The following is an 18444-nucleotide window of genomic DNA, read 5'->3' on the forward strand; positions in this document are numbered from 1 at the left end:
CTCTGAAGCTAGCTTGGTGGAAGGGGCACAAAGCGTCCTGCCTTTTAATGTGCCATATCTCCTTTGGAGCAGAAAGCAGGCTTTTTTTTAAGGTGGGAGAAAGTGAGCAAGGGCAGGGTTCCCCCTGCTAGCTTGGTGACTTATGTATGGGACAGGTGAGTTGGCACCTTCCTGGGCAGAAGTTAAGTCATGAAAGTGGCTAAGTGAGAATGCTTTCATTAAGCCCTCCTTGTGTATGAAAGTTCCAAGGCAATCCCTGGAAGATGAAAGTTCCGAGGCTACCCACTGGAGGTGAAAGTTCACGGGAGGTATGCTTTGGTGTGCAAATTGATTGTCAGGTCTCAAGGAGAGATCTGTCTTGGAGCACACAGAAGAACTTGCCCTACAGGGAATGTCTGGTGATAGTGAGGTGAAAGGTTATATTTGCATTTCTGAAGAGCTAAGTAGGAAACAGGGAACGGATAAAAGGGGAGAGAAGTGAAGAGAAAATAATTTTTAAAATAATAATTCCTTTCCTTTGTCTTAGAAAAAAGTAGGGGCACTCGCATACAGGACTTTTTTCTTTTTTTTTTTTTTTTGAGATAGAGTCTCATTCTGTTGCCCAGGCTGGAGTGCAGTGGCGTGATCTTGTCTCACTGCAACCTTTGCCTCCTGGGTTCAAGCTATTCTCCTACTACAGCCTCCCAAGTAGCTGGGATTACAGGAGTGTACCACCCGGCTAATTTTTGTATTTTTAGTAGAGACGTGGTTTCACTGTTTTGGCCAGGCTGGTCTCGAACTCTTGACATCAGATGATTTGCCCACCTTGGCATCCCAAAGTGCTGGAATTACAGGTGTGAGCCACCATGCCCAGCCTTGGATACAGGATTTTTGAACAAACTTTTATATGAGGTGGTCACATCTCCTTTACCTGAGTATATTTTGGGGATAGTTACTATATCTGACTGGGGATTTTTCTCCTACCTAATATTTGTTGTTTTGTTTTGTTTTGAGACACAGTCTAGCACTGCCCAGGCTGGAGTGCAGTGGCACAATCATGGCTCACTGCAGCCTCAACCTCCTTGATTCAAGTGATCACCTCAGCCTCCTGAATAGCTGGGACCACAAGCATGTGCCACCATGCCTGGCTAATTTATTTATTTATTTTTTGTAGAGACAAAGGTCTCCCTATATTACCCAGGCTAGTCTTGAACCCCTGGCCTCAAGTGATAATCCTGCCTTGGCCTCCCAACATGCTGGGACTACACGGGTGAGCCACTGCGCCCAGCCCCTACCTAATATTGTAAAAACAGAAGGCATGTAAGTGATACCGACAGGAGGCAGCCAAATGCCTAGGTGGATGGGGCAGGTCCCTGGTGAAACCCCACCTCCAAGCTGAGGACAGTGTAAAACCTGAAAGCCAAGCTACAAGTTTAATCTACAAACTGTATTGAGAACTTGCTTTTCTGTTTAGTGCACTTTCCTCTGATTAATCCTCACCCTTCACCTATTTTACATATTCCTACCCTTTCCTAATTGGCTTTCTGCATTGTCATGCCCACCATGAGTTGTGTCTTCACTTTAACCTTTTTTGCATACTCACAAACCAATCAGCACACCCTCCCCATTTTGAGTCCATAAAAGGCCTGGAATCCAGCCACAGGGGAGAAAAACCACCTGACTCTCCCACATCCCCTCTCCACTGAGAGCAGTTCCATCACTCAATAAAACTTCCCACCTTGCTCACTCTTAAATTGTCAGCACATTCTCATTCTTCTTGGGCACAGGACATGAACTCAGGAACTGGTGCACAAGCCAGACTTGGCCGAGGTGGGCCAAGTAGGCAAGCCATCTCCTGCAGCAGGTAATATGGCCAAGTGAGGCCCCAGCAGCTTGCAAAGCGACCGAGAAAAAAAATCCTGTGTCATAAGTCCACCCTCAGGCCAGTCTTGATTGGGCATGCTAAATGGGAACCACTAAAACTGCCTGAACCCACACTCGTGGATAATTTTAAACAATATAGAATACCTGGTGGACAGGAAGAGATTACTGTGTAACCAATGACATGCCAGAAGGTTATACCAACAAACTCTGGTATAGTAGCCCTGCAAAGCCCATGGAAAAAGGTGGATGGCTCATGGAGACTAACAGTAGAATATCCAGGCTCAAATCAAGTTGTACCACCCATGACCTCAGCAGTCCTGGACATGGTTTTGACCATACAGAAAATACAACACAGACTAAAGGAAAACAGTATTCAGTGATTGATCTTGCAAATGCCTTCTTCTCTCTCTCAATTTCAGAAAATAGCCAACTGCAGTTTTCATTCATGTAGGAAGGATTTCAGTTTATATTTGCTGTACTGCCACAGGGTTATCTGAATTCACCAGCGTACTGTCATAATTAGGTCAGGAGGGATTTGGACTTGATGTTGGTCTCAAGTGTAATAATACACTATATTGAGGATGCTATAATATCAGAAACTGAAGAGCAGTCTAGGAGTGATTTGAATGCAATGATGGCTCACATGACCAACCAAGGCTGGTTAATAAATCCAGCAAAGATTTAAGGGCTTCCCAAACTGTAAAATTCTTAGGAATAACCTGAGCAGGAGTTATCCAGAATATTCCACAAGTAACTAAAAATATTTTGTTATTGCTCCCCATCCCTAGGACCAAACAAGAAGCCCAGCATTTGGTTGGTTTGTTTGGATTTTGGAGAATGCATATTCCACATTTGGAAATATTGCCAGCTCCTGTCTATAAGACTATCTGAGGCCAGGTGCAGTGGCTCAAACCTGTAATCCCAGCACTTTGGGAGGCCAAGGCAGGCAGATCACCTGAGGTCAGGACTTCAAGACCAGCCTGCCCAACATGGTGAAACCCCTACTCTACTAAAAATACAAAAGAGTTAGCTGGGCATGGTGGTGGGTGCCGGTAATCCCAGCTACTTGGGAGGCTGAGGCAGGAGAATTGCTTGAACCCAGAAGGCAGAGGTTGCAGTGAGCTGAGATCGCACCACTGCACTCCAGCCTGGGCGACAGAGCAAGACTCTGTCTAAAAAAACAAACAAACAAAACCCATCTGAAAGAAAGCCCTCTTTGAGTGAGAACCTGAAAAAAAGCAGGCCATGACTAAATGACAGAAAGTGATAGCCCTTTCTGCACTTTTGGGCCCGTATAATCCTCACTCAGATATGATTTTAGAAGTGTCTGCTACTCACACTCATGTGGACTAGAGCACCCCTCAGCCTCAACCATTGGGATTTTGGACAAGAAAATTTCCAGTTGCTCCCACCAGGTACATACATACCTTTTAAGAAACAAGCACAAGCTTATTATTGGGCATTTATTGACAGTACCTCAATGACTGAAGGATATAACATAATCATGAAAACTAATAGGTGTAATGCTTTGGGTGATAGAGAAACGCTCAAATAAGGAAGGCAGTACCCAGAGGAGTTCCATAATGAAATGGAAATGGTTTATATTGAGGTGTGCAACCAGAGAGATGCAAGGAGGTACCCACAGTATCCATGAGATGGTAGCATCTTTTCTTCTACCTGACTTTGGAAACATCTGAGGAGCTACTGGCACCAATCACCCTATGGGCAGTGCTCTACGAACAGCTCTCAATTGACCAACAAGGAGCTGCTTGATTTGCAGATGGCAGTTGCCAGAGGAGTGGGAAGTGCCTTGTTTGGAAAGCTGCTACATCGAAACCAGGACATGGAAAGACTAATTGAAGAAGGTAAGAATAAATCAGCTCAATGGGCTGAGCTGCATGCTGTTTTCCTGACAGCAGTGATAACAGCCCCTGTGTTTGGGCTGGGTGCAGTGGCTCATGCCTGTATCCCCAGCACTTTGGAAGGTCGAGGTGGGAGGATTCCTTGATCCCAGGAGCTTGAGGCTTCAGTGAGCTATGATCACACCATTGCACACCAGTCTAATAAACATTAAAATACCCACTATTTTGGGTTTTTACTGCTTGTGGGCAGTAGCCAACGCCCTGGCCATATGGTCAGTTAGATGGACAATGGAGAACTGGACTATTAAAGGAATGTCTGTTCGGTGCACAGCCCACTTGGAAATCACTCTGGGAATTTAAGGGGCACATTAAAGTAGGTTGTATCAATCAATGCCCATCAGAAGAACTCTCTTCCAGGCTCAGAAGGTGATTGGAACCATAAAGTGGACTTTTTGGTGAGCTCCTTTGGGGTGGCCACCTGGGTCCATGAAATGCGTGAACATGGTGGGGGTAAGCTGCAGCAATGCATAGATGGGCTGAATCTAGACATATATTGTACCCTCACATGCACAAAATGCCAACAAGAACTGTTCTGTCTGTCAACAAGAGAGCAGAGACTGCTAATAGCTATGTGGAAGATCCCACAAAGGGAAGGTCCTGCACACAATTGGTAAGCGGATTATTCTGGACCAATACTGTGGGCCCTGGGGGCTAAAAATGGGTCCTGACAGGAACCGATAATTACTCTAGACTGGGCTTTGCATGCCCAATGGAAGATGCAGATGCTCAAAACACTATTATAGGATTGAAACAGACGATACTGTACCATTTTGGGCCTCCAAGTTACATTTCTTCAGACCAAGGGATGTTGTTTACAGCCCATATTGGCCAAGAGTGGACAAAGAAATATCATATCTAATTAGCATATCATGTTACGTATCATCCTTAGAATAACACTTTAAGGGAGAATTTAAATGGGCAATTGAAACATTCACTGTCTAAAACAGGGGGAGTTAAAGGCATGAGGGCCTGACTTGAATGCCTGCATATGTGCTCACACTCAACATGAGGGGGTTAAGGGAGAATTCCCACTGGATAGATTCCTCCATTCTTCTGGGGGATCTGGGAAAGAAAGGGTGGGGGAGGATGCTGACGTGTCTATATAATTACTCCACACATCACCTCAACTTTCTTCCTTTTTTTTTTTGAGACAGACTTTTGCTCTGTTGCCCAGGCTGGAGTGCAGTGGCATGATCTTGACTCACTGCAACCTCTGCCTCCCAGGTTCAAGCAATTCTGCCTCAGTCTCCCGAGTAGCTGGGATTACAGGTGTGTACCACCATGCCCAGCTAATTTTTGTATTTTCATTAGAGATGGGGTTTCACCATGTTGGTCAGACTGGTCTCGAACTCCTGACCTCATGATCTACCCGCCTCAGCCTCCCAAAGTGCTGGGATTACAGGTGTGAGCCACCGTGCCTGGCCTCAACTTTCTTTTTTGCTGCCTGATGCAGTGGTTTCAGAAGCAGGAATGGAACTGCAAGTGTCAGTAGCAGGAATGATTCCTAAGCAAGAAACTGTAGCTATATCTCTAAACCTTTATGTCAGAATTCCTAAGGGCCTGATAGGATGGGTTGTACTTTTGCCCCATACGGCAAAGTTAAGGCTAGCAGTAAGTGCCAGTATGTTGTCCAGTGGTTGAGATAGCCCACTAGTTCTATACCTATGTAATCCTGTCTTACATGAATGGGAACAGACTGAGTGGGAGGGATTAGTTAGACTGGTATTGCTGCCAGCAATCTGGACCAGCACAGTGGCCAAACCTAATGTCCCTTCCAAAAGTAAAAAATGTTTGGGTAAAAATAAATGCAAATGGATCCCAGCACTTTGGGAGGCCAGGCAGGAGGATCATTTGAGACCAGGAGTTCAAGACCAGCCTGGGCAACATAGCAAAGACCCTATCTCTACAAAAAAAAACTTTTTTTAATTAGTCAGGCACAGTGGTGCATGCCTGTAGTCCTAACTACTTGGGAGGCTGAGGCAGAGGATCACTTGAGCCAAGGAGTTCACGGCTGCAGTGAACCAAGACCACAGCACTGCACTCTAACCTGGATGACAAAGCAAGGCCCTGTCTCTAAAAATACTTTTTAAAAAATGACAAATGGAGAGAAGGAGAAACAATAGCTGAGGGTAGAAGAATGAGTAAGTGGATTATGCAATGAGGAAAATCCAACATTGTATTAATGTATCAACAGAGGCTCAGAGCAAGAGAATAATGTTATCTCTTAGCACTTCGATTACCAGATGCCCAGAAATGTGAAGCCATGTGTCTTCCAAGACCACCTCTGCTTTTGGAGTCTAACCAGATTGAATGGCAATCCGCAAACCTGAGTGACAGTTTCCTGGGAGATGTTCCGGGAGCTGTTGATTAACTGGACCAAATGTTAATGACTAAATGAAACATTTGTAATGATATAAAGGATATCATTTGAGAATGAATTTCTGAGAACTGCTTTCCTACTTCAAACTGTGTGGCGTACGGCTCCCAGCAGACTGGTCACTGTGTACCTGTAAACTTTGATGATTGAACGCTTACAAAGGCCCTTGATTAAAAAGGACAAAATGTAGCGTAGCCCAACATGTCACAGTGTACTGTGCACAAGCACAAATTGCCCTGGTTCTTGTGGATGGAAAACTATTAAGCATAACAGGAAAAAGCAGTGAGTTCCTGATGGCATTAAAGCTGTGGGCATCATTTGGTGGATCCAGGCTCCCCCAGGGAATGGACCCACCCTGACAAAGAAGAATTTAGGAGGCCTTATGGCACAGTCAAACTAAATTACATCTAGGTGTGGCTGCCACTCTTCTAACCCTAGTATGGGGATGCAATATTTTGGGGTGCAAAATGTGTATCCCAACTGTGCTCAAGCCATTAGTACACAGTGTCAACAACATGCATGATGGACTGAACAACACTGGCCCACCAGACAGAAAAGGGCCAAAGGGAGATAGGTGCAGGTCTAGGAATCCCAGAACAAGCTGGGTTTGCTTTTAATGAGGAAGAATGTTCAGAGGAAAAAGATTTATTAACTAGAATATGCAGGTTAGACAGAATTCTATTCTAGGAGGAAGGCCAAGGATGGGAGTTAGCCTGGATAGATGATAAGGCTTTAGCAAAATGGGTCAGGCAAACTCAACAAATGATGCTGTATGATGGTAAAACCTAGTGTAGGGGAAAAGGGCTGCACCCAGACCCAACAGGACCTCTTGACAATTTTAATACAAATAGAGGCTAAAGTGTCCACGAGGCAGTGGTTCTCTGTCCCGGCTGCTGAGGCTTGAGGGGCACACCTATGGTAATCTTCTGGCCCTCCAAACTTATGGAAATTCTCTGGGGCACTTGTACTTTAAATTGATGTAATATGACTGCCCTCTCCCCCAAAATAGGCCAAAATAAAACATGATACGATACAGTTCGTGGAATATGAGCTATTCCAAATGCCACACATGTCCTCCCTGTAGGAGGGAGGTGGGCCTTGTTATATAATAACACAGAGTGGGTCAGGCAAGGTGGCTCATGCCTATAATCCAGGCACTTTGGGAGGCTGAGATGGGAAAATCACTTGAGCCCAGGAGTTCCAGCCTAGCCTGGGCAACATAGCAAGACCCCATCTCTACATTAAAAAAAATAGCAGGGCATAGTGGCACGTGCCTATAGTCCTAGCTCCTTCGGTGTCTAAGGTAGGAGGATCGCTTGAGCCCAGGAGGTTGAGGCTGCAGTGAGCCCTGATTGTGCTACTGCACTCCAGCCTAGGAGGCAGAGCAAGACCCTATCTAAAAAATAAAAACAACACACAGTGGAAACCAGTCAAGACTGTGAAATGAGACATGGTGATTGGCTTTGTCCCCATCTAACTTGGAATTCAGAAATAACCGAGTCATGGTCCATTATAACAACACCTGTCCTTAATAATATGTGGTATATGGGCAAGGGTAGATTCTGTTGGGAAGACAAAGCAAATAACCTCCGTAATTCTTACTGATCTGTAATGAAACTGAACCATACCATGATCATACTGGTGGTGTTGATAAGATTCAACTCATGTAAATAAGTCTTTTTTTTGAGACAGGGTCTCACTCTGTCTCTCAGGTTGGAGTGCAGCCTTGGCCTCCAGGCTGAAGCCATACTCCTACCTCAGCCTACCAAGTGGCTGAGACTACAGGTACACACCACCATTCTCGGTTAATTTTTAAATTTTTTTATTATTGGCCTGGCGTGGTGGCTCATGCCTGTAGTCCCAGCACTTTGGGAGGCCGAGGCGGGCAGATCACAAGGTCAGGAGATCGAGACCATCCTGGCTAACACAGTGAAACCCTGTCTCTACCAAAAATACAAAAAATTAGCTGGGCATGGTGACACGTGCCTGTAGTCCCAGCTACTCAGGAGGCTGAGGTAGGAGAATCGCTTGAACCCGGGAGGTGGAGGTTACAGTGAGCTGAGATTGCACTGCTGCACTCCAGTCTGGGTGACAGAGCCAGACTCTGTCTCAAAAAAAAAAAAAATATTTCTTTGGCCAGGTGTGGTAGCTCAGGCCTATAATCCCAGCACTTTGGGAAGCTGAGGTAGGTAAATCACTTGAGGTCAGGAGTTTGAGACCAGCCTGGCCAACAGGCAGAAATCCCATCTCTACTAAAAATACAAAAATTATCCAGGCGTGGTGGCACGCACCTGTGGTCCCAGCTACTTGGGGGGCTAAGGCAGGAGAATCACTTAAATCTGGCAGGCGGAGGTTGCAGTGAGCTGAGACTGTGCCACAGTACTCAAGCCTGGGCGACTGAGCAACAGAGCAAGACTGTCTCAAAAAAAAAAGGAAGATTGTTACTGAAGTAGCATCTGAACTTAAAAGTGAAAGACAATCTTTTGTTATTTGCAGCAAGCCCTTCAAAAGCACCTGGGTTTATGTTAATGAGGCAATTTTTAGAAAGCCTTTAGATACAATAGGATGGGGTGAGGGGGTTGGTTGCCAGGAAAATCAGCCAGGTGCTCAGAGGGTTGGAACTTTCAGTCTCACCCCTCAACCCTCGGGGAGGGTGAAGGGGCTAAAGGTTAAGCTGATGCCAATGGCCAGCAGTTTAATCAATCATGTCTATGTCATGAAGCTTCTATAAAAACGCAAAAGGGACAGGGTTCAGAGAACTTCCAGATAGCTGAACACTTTGGGGCACCCCAACTCCAAGGGGATAGAATCTCCTGCACTCAGGACCCTTCCAGACCTTACCCTGTGTATCTCCTCATCTGGCTGTTTATTGTGTCTTTTAAAATATCCTTTGTAGCAAACTGTAAACCTAAGTAAATGTTTCCCTGAGTTCTGTGAGCCACTCTAGCAAATTAATCAAACCCAAGGAGTGGAGGCTGCAGGAACCCCGATTTATAGCCAGTTGATCAGAAGCACAAGTAAAATAACCTGGGGACTCAATTTTGTAGGACTGCGTCCTCAACTGGGTGATCTGATGCTAGCTCCAGGTGGATACTGTCAAAATGAAATTGAATTAGAGGACACCCAGCTGGTGGTGTCCACTGCAAAATTGATTGCTTGCTTGCTGACAGGAGAAATCCCTGCACATCCGGCATCGGAGGCGTGTTGTGAGAATATGGTGGGAGACACTGAGTTTGTTTTTTTTCTACTCAATTATGGACAGTATTATGCCTGTAAATTTGACAACTTAGATGAAATGCACATATTCTTTGAAATATGTAAGCTACCAAAGCTCACTCAAAAAGAAAGAATGAATCTGAATAGATGTATAGCAATTAAATAAATTGAATTTGTATTTAAAACCCTCCCATAATGAAAATCCTAGTTCAGTTGGCTTCACTAATGAATTCCACCAAATATTTAAGGAAAAAAATATATATCACTTCTACATAATCTCTTTGAGAAAACTGAAGAGGAAAGAACATTACAAAGCCCATTCTATGAGGTCAGAAGTAAACTAATAACAAAATTGGAAAAAGAATTTACAAGTAGAGAAAACTATAGACCAATAGACCAATGTCTCTTGTGAACATATACATGAAAAGTTTTAATGATGATTTAGCAACTAAAATTCAAAAACGTATGAATAGATCTTTTAAAAACAAGTGAGGTTGTATCCCAGGAATGTAAGTCTGGTTTGCGATTTCAAAATCTATGTAATTCACCATATTAACAGAATTAAAAAAGAAAATCTATGACCAAATCAATAGAGGCAGAAAAGCACTTGAAAAAAATTAAATGTCCATTCATGCTGAAAACTCACCAAAGTAGGTAAAGAAAATTTTCTCAATCTGATCATGAGCATTTATGAACAACTTACAGCTAACATTCATTGGGAGAAAGACAAAGTGTTTCTTCTTTTAAGATAAGCAACAAGGCAAGGATGTCAATTTCTCCACCCACTTCTATTCAATATTATACTGGAGGTTCTAGCCCTTGAAATATGGTAAGAAAATGAAACGAAATGTATCCAGATTGTAAAACAAGAAGTAAAGCTGTCTTTTTCACCCTAAGAAATCTACAGTAGAAGCTATCAAATGAGTGTAGCCAGGTTGCAAGATGAAAGGTCAACATACAAAATCAACTGTATTACTATGTACTGGCAATAAATGGCCAGAATTTGAAATGCAAAATATTATTTACAATAGCATCACAATATATAAAATAGAGATAAATTTGACAAAAGATGTGCAAGACCTATACACTGGAAATTATAAAGCATTGTTGAGAGCAATTAAAGAAGATATCCTGGCCAGGCGTGGTGACTCATGCCTGTAATCCCAGCACTTTGGAAGGCCAAGGCGGGTGCATCACTTGAGGTCAGGAGTTCAAGACCAGCCTGGCCAACATGGTGAAACCCCCACTACTAGAAATATGGAGTGGTGGCACATGCCTGTAGTCCCAGCTACTCTGGAGGCTGAAGCACAAGAATCAACCTGGGAGGAGGAGGTTGCAGTAAGCCAAGATTGCACCACTGCACTGCAGCCTAGGCAACAGAGTGAGGCTCTGAAAAACAGAAAGAAAAGGGAAAAAAAGAAAGGAAAGAAAGAAAATATATTCACAAACTAGAAGAGTCAATATTGTGAAGATTCATAAATGGCAAGCTGATTCTAAGATTTATATGGAAATATGAAGGACCTATAACCAAAACAATTTTGAAAAAGAACAAAGTTAGAGACCTACACTACCCAATTTTTATCTACAGTAATCAATATGGTGGGATATTGGTGTAAAGATGAATGAAAAGAAGAGAGTCAAGAAATAGGACTATACATATATGATCAATTGATTTTCAACAAAGGTATAAATGCCACTCAATGGGGGGAAAATAACCTTTCAATAAATGGTGCTAGAACAATTGAATAGCCATATAAAAAAAAAAAGAATTGAACCTTGTCAGTTACCCAGTTACCTCACAACATACAAAAATTACTGCAAGATGAATCATAGACCTAAATGCAAAATCTAAAACTGTGGAAAAAATTACTGAAGAAAACATAGGAGGAAATCTTAGTCACCTTTAGTCTGGCAAAGATTTCCTAAGGAGGATACAAAAAGCATGGATATAAAAGAAACATTAGCCAGGCCCATGCCTGTAATCCCAGTGTTTAGGAGGCTGAGACGGGAGGGTTGCTTGAGGCCAGGAGTTCCAGACTAGCCTGGGCAACGTGGCAATACCCTGTCTCTACAAAGTAAAAATTTTAAAATTAGCTGAACGTGGTGATGCGTCCCTGTGGTCCCAGGTACTCAGGAAGCTAAGGTGGGAGGATCTCTTGAGCCCAAGAATTTGAGGCTGCAGTAAACTGTAATCATATGCCACGGTACTCCAGCCTGAGCAATAGAGAGAGACTCTGTCTCAAAAAATCTAATAACCCAAATGCCCATTGATAATAGACTGGATTGGGAAAATGTGGCACATATACACCATGGAATATTATGCAGCAATCAGAAATGATGAGTTTGTGTCGTTTGTAGGGACATGGATGAATCTGGAGAACATCATCCTCAGCAAACTGACACAAGAACAGAAAATGAAACACCGCATATTCTCACTCATAGGTGGGTGATGAAAAATGAGAACACATGGACACAGAAAGGGGAGTACTAAACACTGGGGTCTATTGGGGGGAAAAGGGGAGGGCCAGTGGGAGGGGGAGGTGGGGAGGGATAGCCTGGGGAGAAAAGCCAAATGTGGGTGAAGGGGAGAAGAAAAGAAAGCACACTGCCATGTGTGTACCTACGGAACTGTCTTGCATGCTCTGCTCATGTACCCCAAAACCTATAATCCAATAAAAAAAAAAAGTTAAAAAAAATCTAATAATAAAAACAGAAAAAAATAAGAATATGGCCTGAGCAATCAAAAGAATGGAGTAACCAACATGATAAGGGAAAGACTGTGGGAGGAGCGAGCTTTAGAGGTAAAGGTGGAGTTCAGTTTTGGAAGTGAGGATTTGAAAATGCCTGAGACATTCAAGTGGGGATGTTGAATAGAAAGCTGGACATGAGACCCTGGAGATCAGGAGAGAGAACTGGGCTGGATACACTAATTTAGGAGCCTGACTCCAAGACTTTCACTCTTAACCCCCAATATATATCACTCCTGAATGTTACTGTGGTTGCCTTACAGGTCTCCATGCTTCCTGTGTTTACCCCTCCAGTTCATCTTCCCTGCTTTCCCTGCTGGAGAGATCCTTCTGAACTGTAAAATAGGCCACAAGATGCTTTAAAAATAAAGAGGAAGAGGAGGGAAACAATTTCAGTAGTGCCCCAATCTCTTAAGGGATAAAGTCCCATCTTCTTAACCCAGTACCCTAGAACTTTTGTGACATGCCCTTTGCCTCACCAGCCTACTGAGAAACCTCAATTCTCCCATCAACCTCTAAATGTAGCTCTCTCTGATCCAATCTTCTTAAAATTCTAGCAGTTCCTTGTGTTCTTCCTCTGCCTAGAATCTCTCTTTCTCCCTCACCTATATCCTCCTAGAGATTCTGTCTTCTCATCCTTTAAAACTGAGCCCATGACTCCACATGTATAACTCTCATGGTGAACTTATTTTGCAACTTTCTGCCTCATCTGTCTGTGTCACCTGTGAGGCTATGATCTTCAGGTTACTTTTCTCCTTCTTGTGCAAGCTATGTATGTATGACTCAAGCTCCCAACAATGCCAGTGATAATGGATGCAAAATTGTGAATGCAATTCAGCAAGAACAATGAACTACCTGTTCAGTCAACAGAGTGGATCTCAAAAACATAAAATTAAGCAAAACAAGTATATACTTTTAGTTTTCTATTTATATATGGTACAAAACCAGGCAAAACTAAACCATGCCCTTAGAAGTCAGAAAAGTGGCTACCCTGGACAGCAACTGGGAGGGGACACACGTGGGTCTTCTGGTCAGGATCTGTTTCTTTACTTGGATATGTTCAGTTTGTGAAAATTCAAGTTGTCCATAATTTTTGTGCACCTTCATGGGTGTGTGATACACTCGAATAAAGGCAAAACTCAACAAAGTTGGTAAAACATCAAGAGAAGCAAGCAAGGAAATAAATACCATATGATTCAGGATAATGGTTACCTCTGGAGGAGAGAGAGGGAGATGTGATTGACAGAAGTCAGTAGGGTACTGACAATGTCCTATTTTTTAACCTGTGTAGTAGTTATACAGGTGTTTGATTTGTATGTTTATATTACTTAAAAGTGAATATATGTTTTATGTACTTTTACATATGTATGTTATATTTTACCATAAAAATTTTTTTGTAAGTACATGCATTTCCAGGATACAGTTGTAAAACAAATAATGCAAAAGAAACAGCAAAGTCTAATAGAGTATCTCAGTATACCATCTTGTGTGAAAGAAAGAGAACCGAGAAATATACATTGTTCATTTGTGCAAAACACACACACACACACACACACACAAACGAAGGGTATACCAGAAACTAGTGAGATTTATTGCCTACAGGGGCTATGTAGGAATGAAGCGAAAAGGATGAGAGGAGGGCCGGGTGTGGTGGCTCATGCCTGTAATCCCAACACTTTGGGAGGCCGAGGCGGGCTGATCACGAGGCCAGGAGTTTGAGAGCTGCCTGGCCAATATAGTGAAACCCTGTCTCTAATAAAAATACAAACATTAGCTGGGCATGGTGGCGCATGCCTGTAGTCCCAGCTACTCATGAGGCTGAGGCAGGAGAATTGCTTGAACTTGGGAAGGGAAGGTTGCAGTAAACTGAAATTTCACCACTAACTCCAGCCTGGGCAACAAAGTGAGACTCCATGTGAGAGAGAAAAAAAAAAAAGGATGAGAGGATAGAATGGGGTACAGGGGATGGGGAAGTGACACTTCTCCAGTGGTGGTGGGAGATGGAATACAAACAGCAACAGATGAGCTTATTTCAATAGAATAATGTCACTATACTGAATGGGGGAAAACAGAATTGTAAACTAATATTAAATCTTAGTCAGTAGCTTTATTTATTTATTTATTTTGAGATGGAGTCTTGCTCTGTCACCAGGATGGAGTGCAGCGGTATGATCTTGGCTCACTGCAACCTCCGCCTCCGGGATTCAAGCGATTCTCCTGCCTCAGCCTCCCAAGAAGCTGGGACTACAGGTGCACACCACCATGGCCAACTAGTTTTTGTATTTTTAGTATAGGTGGGGTTTCGCCATGTTGGCCTGGCTCCTGACCTCATGATCTGCCCGCCTTAACCTCCCAAAGTGCTAGTATTACAGGCGTGAGCCAACACACCCAGCCTAGTAGCTTTATTTTTCACGGTGTGGGTGGACAAATCTGAAACTACTGAATGTATATCTTAGGACTGAACAAACAAGTAAATATTGTGAATGATGGGAACTGGGTTTCTCACTGTTAGAGAAGGGAGTTAGAAGTATGGAAAGTATGGAAAGTAGAAAGGCTGGAATGAACTCTGTAGCTTGGGATTGAAATTAGAGTATCAGTATGAGTTTACGGTTTGTTTTGTTTTGTTTTGTTTTTATGAGACAGCATCTCATTCTGTCCCCCAGGCTGGAGTGCAGTGACACAATCATAGCTCACTGCAGCCTTGAACTCCTGGGCTCAAGTGATTTTTCCACCTCAGCCCCCTGAGTAGCTGAGACTACAGGCATACTCCATCATGCCCAACTAATTTAAAAAATTTTTTTTGTAGAGACAAGGTCTCGCTATGTTGCCCAGGCTGGTCTCAAACTCCTGAACTAAAGCAATCCTCATACCTTGGCCTCCCAAAGTGCTGGGATTACAGGCATGAGCCACCATGCCTGGCCTGCTCATGTTTTTTAAGATGATGCAGAGATTAGATAGGTATATTAGAATAGATTAGATAGATAGATAGATAGATAGATAGATAGATAGATAATAGAGATAGATTAGATAGATGTATTCCTACACATATGTATACGTATATATCCTAGCTCTGTCCACTAAGGTGGCCTAGAAACAATGATCCCCCTAGTAGCAAGAGCACACCTTGTGCCCGTATCTTGTTACCTCTATCAAAAGGAATGAGGCCTGAATTTTTTGAGAATAGGCTGGTTCCAGGGCTATGGCAGGAAAAGTATAAGATAAGCTGGGAGCATCTTGCTCTTCCAGGAAGTGAGGAAGTCCTCAAAGAATGATGGAACATGAGAAGGACACAAAAACAAGGGCGCAAAACAAAAGGACACAAACACAAGCTCAAAAGGGCTCCCCTTGTCAAACTCTGGAACAATTTGGGCATCAAAATTAATAATAAATGTAGACGTTTATAACCCATTGAATAAACGGGGAATCCACAAAGCCATGATAAAATGAGCTAACTGAATAAATATATAAATAGATGCAAAGGGAAAATTCTTCCTTATTATAGAATGTGAGCCAATAAATGTAGAAGGAATAAGGGAATTAGAAAATCGCCATCTGGCAACCACCAAAATAATGATTGTTTCGGGCAAGTGCGGTGAGATTGGGTGAGGGTGAAGGAAAATCATGGCTTTTTATTCCATACACTTCTGTGTTGTTCAAGCATCTCACGATGTGCATGTTCTCATGCATTACTTTTGTAATTAAAAATATGTATATTCTTTTGACATGCTGAGGGACAAGTGCTTGTCACTGTCAGTGCTCTCTGCAAGATAGTGGCGATAAATAAGTTGCACTGAGGCAGCACCCAGGAGCACTGTCTTCTGAGAGACAGAGATAAGAGCAGCAGCCTTAATTAACTGTAATACTGAAAAATACACTGGAACATGGTGATAAGTAGGATCATTCTTGCCTGACTACCTCAGAACAGTGCTGGGAACATAATAAGCACTCAATAGATGTTTGCAGAAGGTTTAAAATGGTAAATCCAGTCTGCTACCTTTGCATGAGAAAGAAGGGAAAAACAAAGTATAAGTATTATATGTAAGTATATATAGATGTACATATATAAGTATTATACATAGACACTTATATTTGCAAAGAGGAACACTAGAAAAATAAACTGAAAATTAATAAAAATAGTAACCTACGAGGGAGAGAGTGTAACAGGGCATAGGGACATGATGGAAGAGAGATTTCTCTGAATAAGCCTTGTTACAAAGTTAAGACTTTAGAAACATAAAAACATTTTACATATTCAAAATTAAAATTCAATTAAAAATTTAAAAATCAATATCTAAAGATAGAAAACAAACTGGAATGAATAAACCTAACTATATCACATTGGTGACATAGCTTCCAAAGATAATATAACTATTTCCAGCAACTTTAGAACACAGTTTTTGAATGCATATCCTTACTGGAATATATTCCAAGAACAAATAGAACTACTAAGAAATCCTAGATTTCTTTCAGGAGTCTAATTGATGGTAGAAATATTGGTTTTATTAGTTTAATGCAGGGAAGCAAATATATAAATGTTGTTAGGAGCCAATATTTTCAGTCTAAAAGTGCCATCTATGAAGTATAAACTTTTAAAAAGTACGTAAACACCATGGAATATTAACTTTGAATTGGAAATGCCAATATGATCCAACAACATTTTTGCTTCTTTCAAAAGAAATTTTTTTTCCTTGCCTTCTCCATTGGAAATACCCAGAAGTGGTGACACCTACTATCAGTGAACATGCTTAGCACCTGTATCTTGGTGTCTGAATACATCCCAACTAAAAGGAACCAGGGCTCCTTGGAGAAATGGCTGATTTTAGATCTGGAGCAGGAAATGTCCAACATGAGCCTGAGACATCTTTCTCTACTAGAAACCAAGAAAATTATCAAAGACTACTAATGTCATGTTAAAAAGGCACAGAAACAAACTTGAAAGGGCTCCCACTGGCCAAATACAGGGTAATTTGAACATCAAACAGAATAATAATTGCAATGGGTTGAAACACACTGAATATTTTTTTTAAATGAGTTCATAATGGCACTAAAAACAAGCAGCAAAAACAAAAAACATAAAAACCTCATTTGAACCATTAGAAATAACTAGGACATCAAGTCCTTCCTCTGAAAATTGGCATTTATAATGACAGAATAATATATTCTATCTTGGGGTAACCCCAATGGCCCAAGTTGATGAGGGGAAGTTTTTTGTTGTTGTTGTTGTTTCTCTTTCTTTTTGAGACTGAGTTTCACTCTTGTTCCCCAGCCTGGAATGTGGTGGCACGATTTCTGCTCACCACAACCTCTGCCTCCCAGGTTCAAGCGATTCTCCTGCCTCAGCCTCCCTCGTAGCTGGAATTATAGGCATGCGCCACCACACTAGGCTAATTTTGTATTTTTGATAGAGATGGGGTTTCTCCATGTTGGTCAATCTGGTCTCAAACTCCCAACCTCAGGTGATCCATCCGCCTTGTCCTCCCAAAGTGCTGGGATTACAGGCTTGAACCACTGTGCCTGGCCGATGAAGGGAAGTTTTAGTTTTTGTATTTTTCTGAGACAGAATCTCCTTCTGTTGCTTGGGCTAGAATGCAGTGATATGATCATAACTCATTGCAGCTTCAAATTCCTGAGCTCAAGCCATCCTCCAACCTCACCCTTCCAAGTAGCTGGGATTCTAGGCACATGTCACTGGGCCTCCTTAATTTTTTTTAATGTTTGTAGAGACAGGGTCTCACTATGTTGCCCAGGCTGGTCTCAAATTCCTGGCTCAAGTGACCCTCCCTCTTCGGCCTCCCAAAGTGTCTAGATTACAGGCATGAGCCACCACACCTGGCCAGAAATATTTTACTTCTAGAAGAAGGCTGGTTAATAAATGTAGAAAAATGACAGAATTAGAAAGCGCACCACTTGCAAGTCCTAATAAAACAACTGATTCAGGCAACAATCATCAATAGGTGAAACCATTAGATGAAAGGTTGTTGGGGAAATTTACCATAAAGAGATTAGGCACCTTATCCCACTGATGAATCTTTTTTTTTTTTTTTTTTTTTTGAGATGGAGTCTCACTCTGTTGCCCAGGCTGGAGTGCAGTGGGGTGATCTCTGCTCTCTACAACCTCTGATCCTGGGTTCAAGTGATTCTCCTACTTCAGCCTCCTGAGTAACTGGGACTACAGGTGCAAGCCACCATGCCAAGCTAATTTTTGTATTTTTGGTAGAGATAGGGTTTCACCATATTGGCCAGCCTGGTGTCTCACACACCGCAGCCTCACAAAGTGCTGGGATTACAGGCATGAGCCACTGCATCCAGCCCCCACTGA

Source organism: Callithrix jacchus, chromosome X, assembly GCF_049354715.1.
Source record: "Callithrix jacchus isolate 240 chromosome X, calJac240_pri, whole genome shotgun sequence".
Taxonomy (NCBI): domain Eukaryota; kingdom Metazoa; phylum Chordata; class Mammalia; order Primates; family Cebidae; genus Callithrix; species Callithrix jacchus.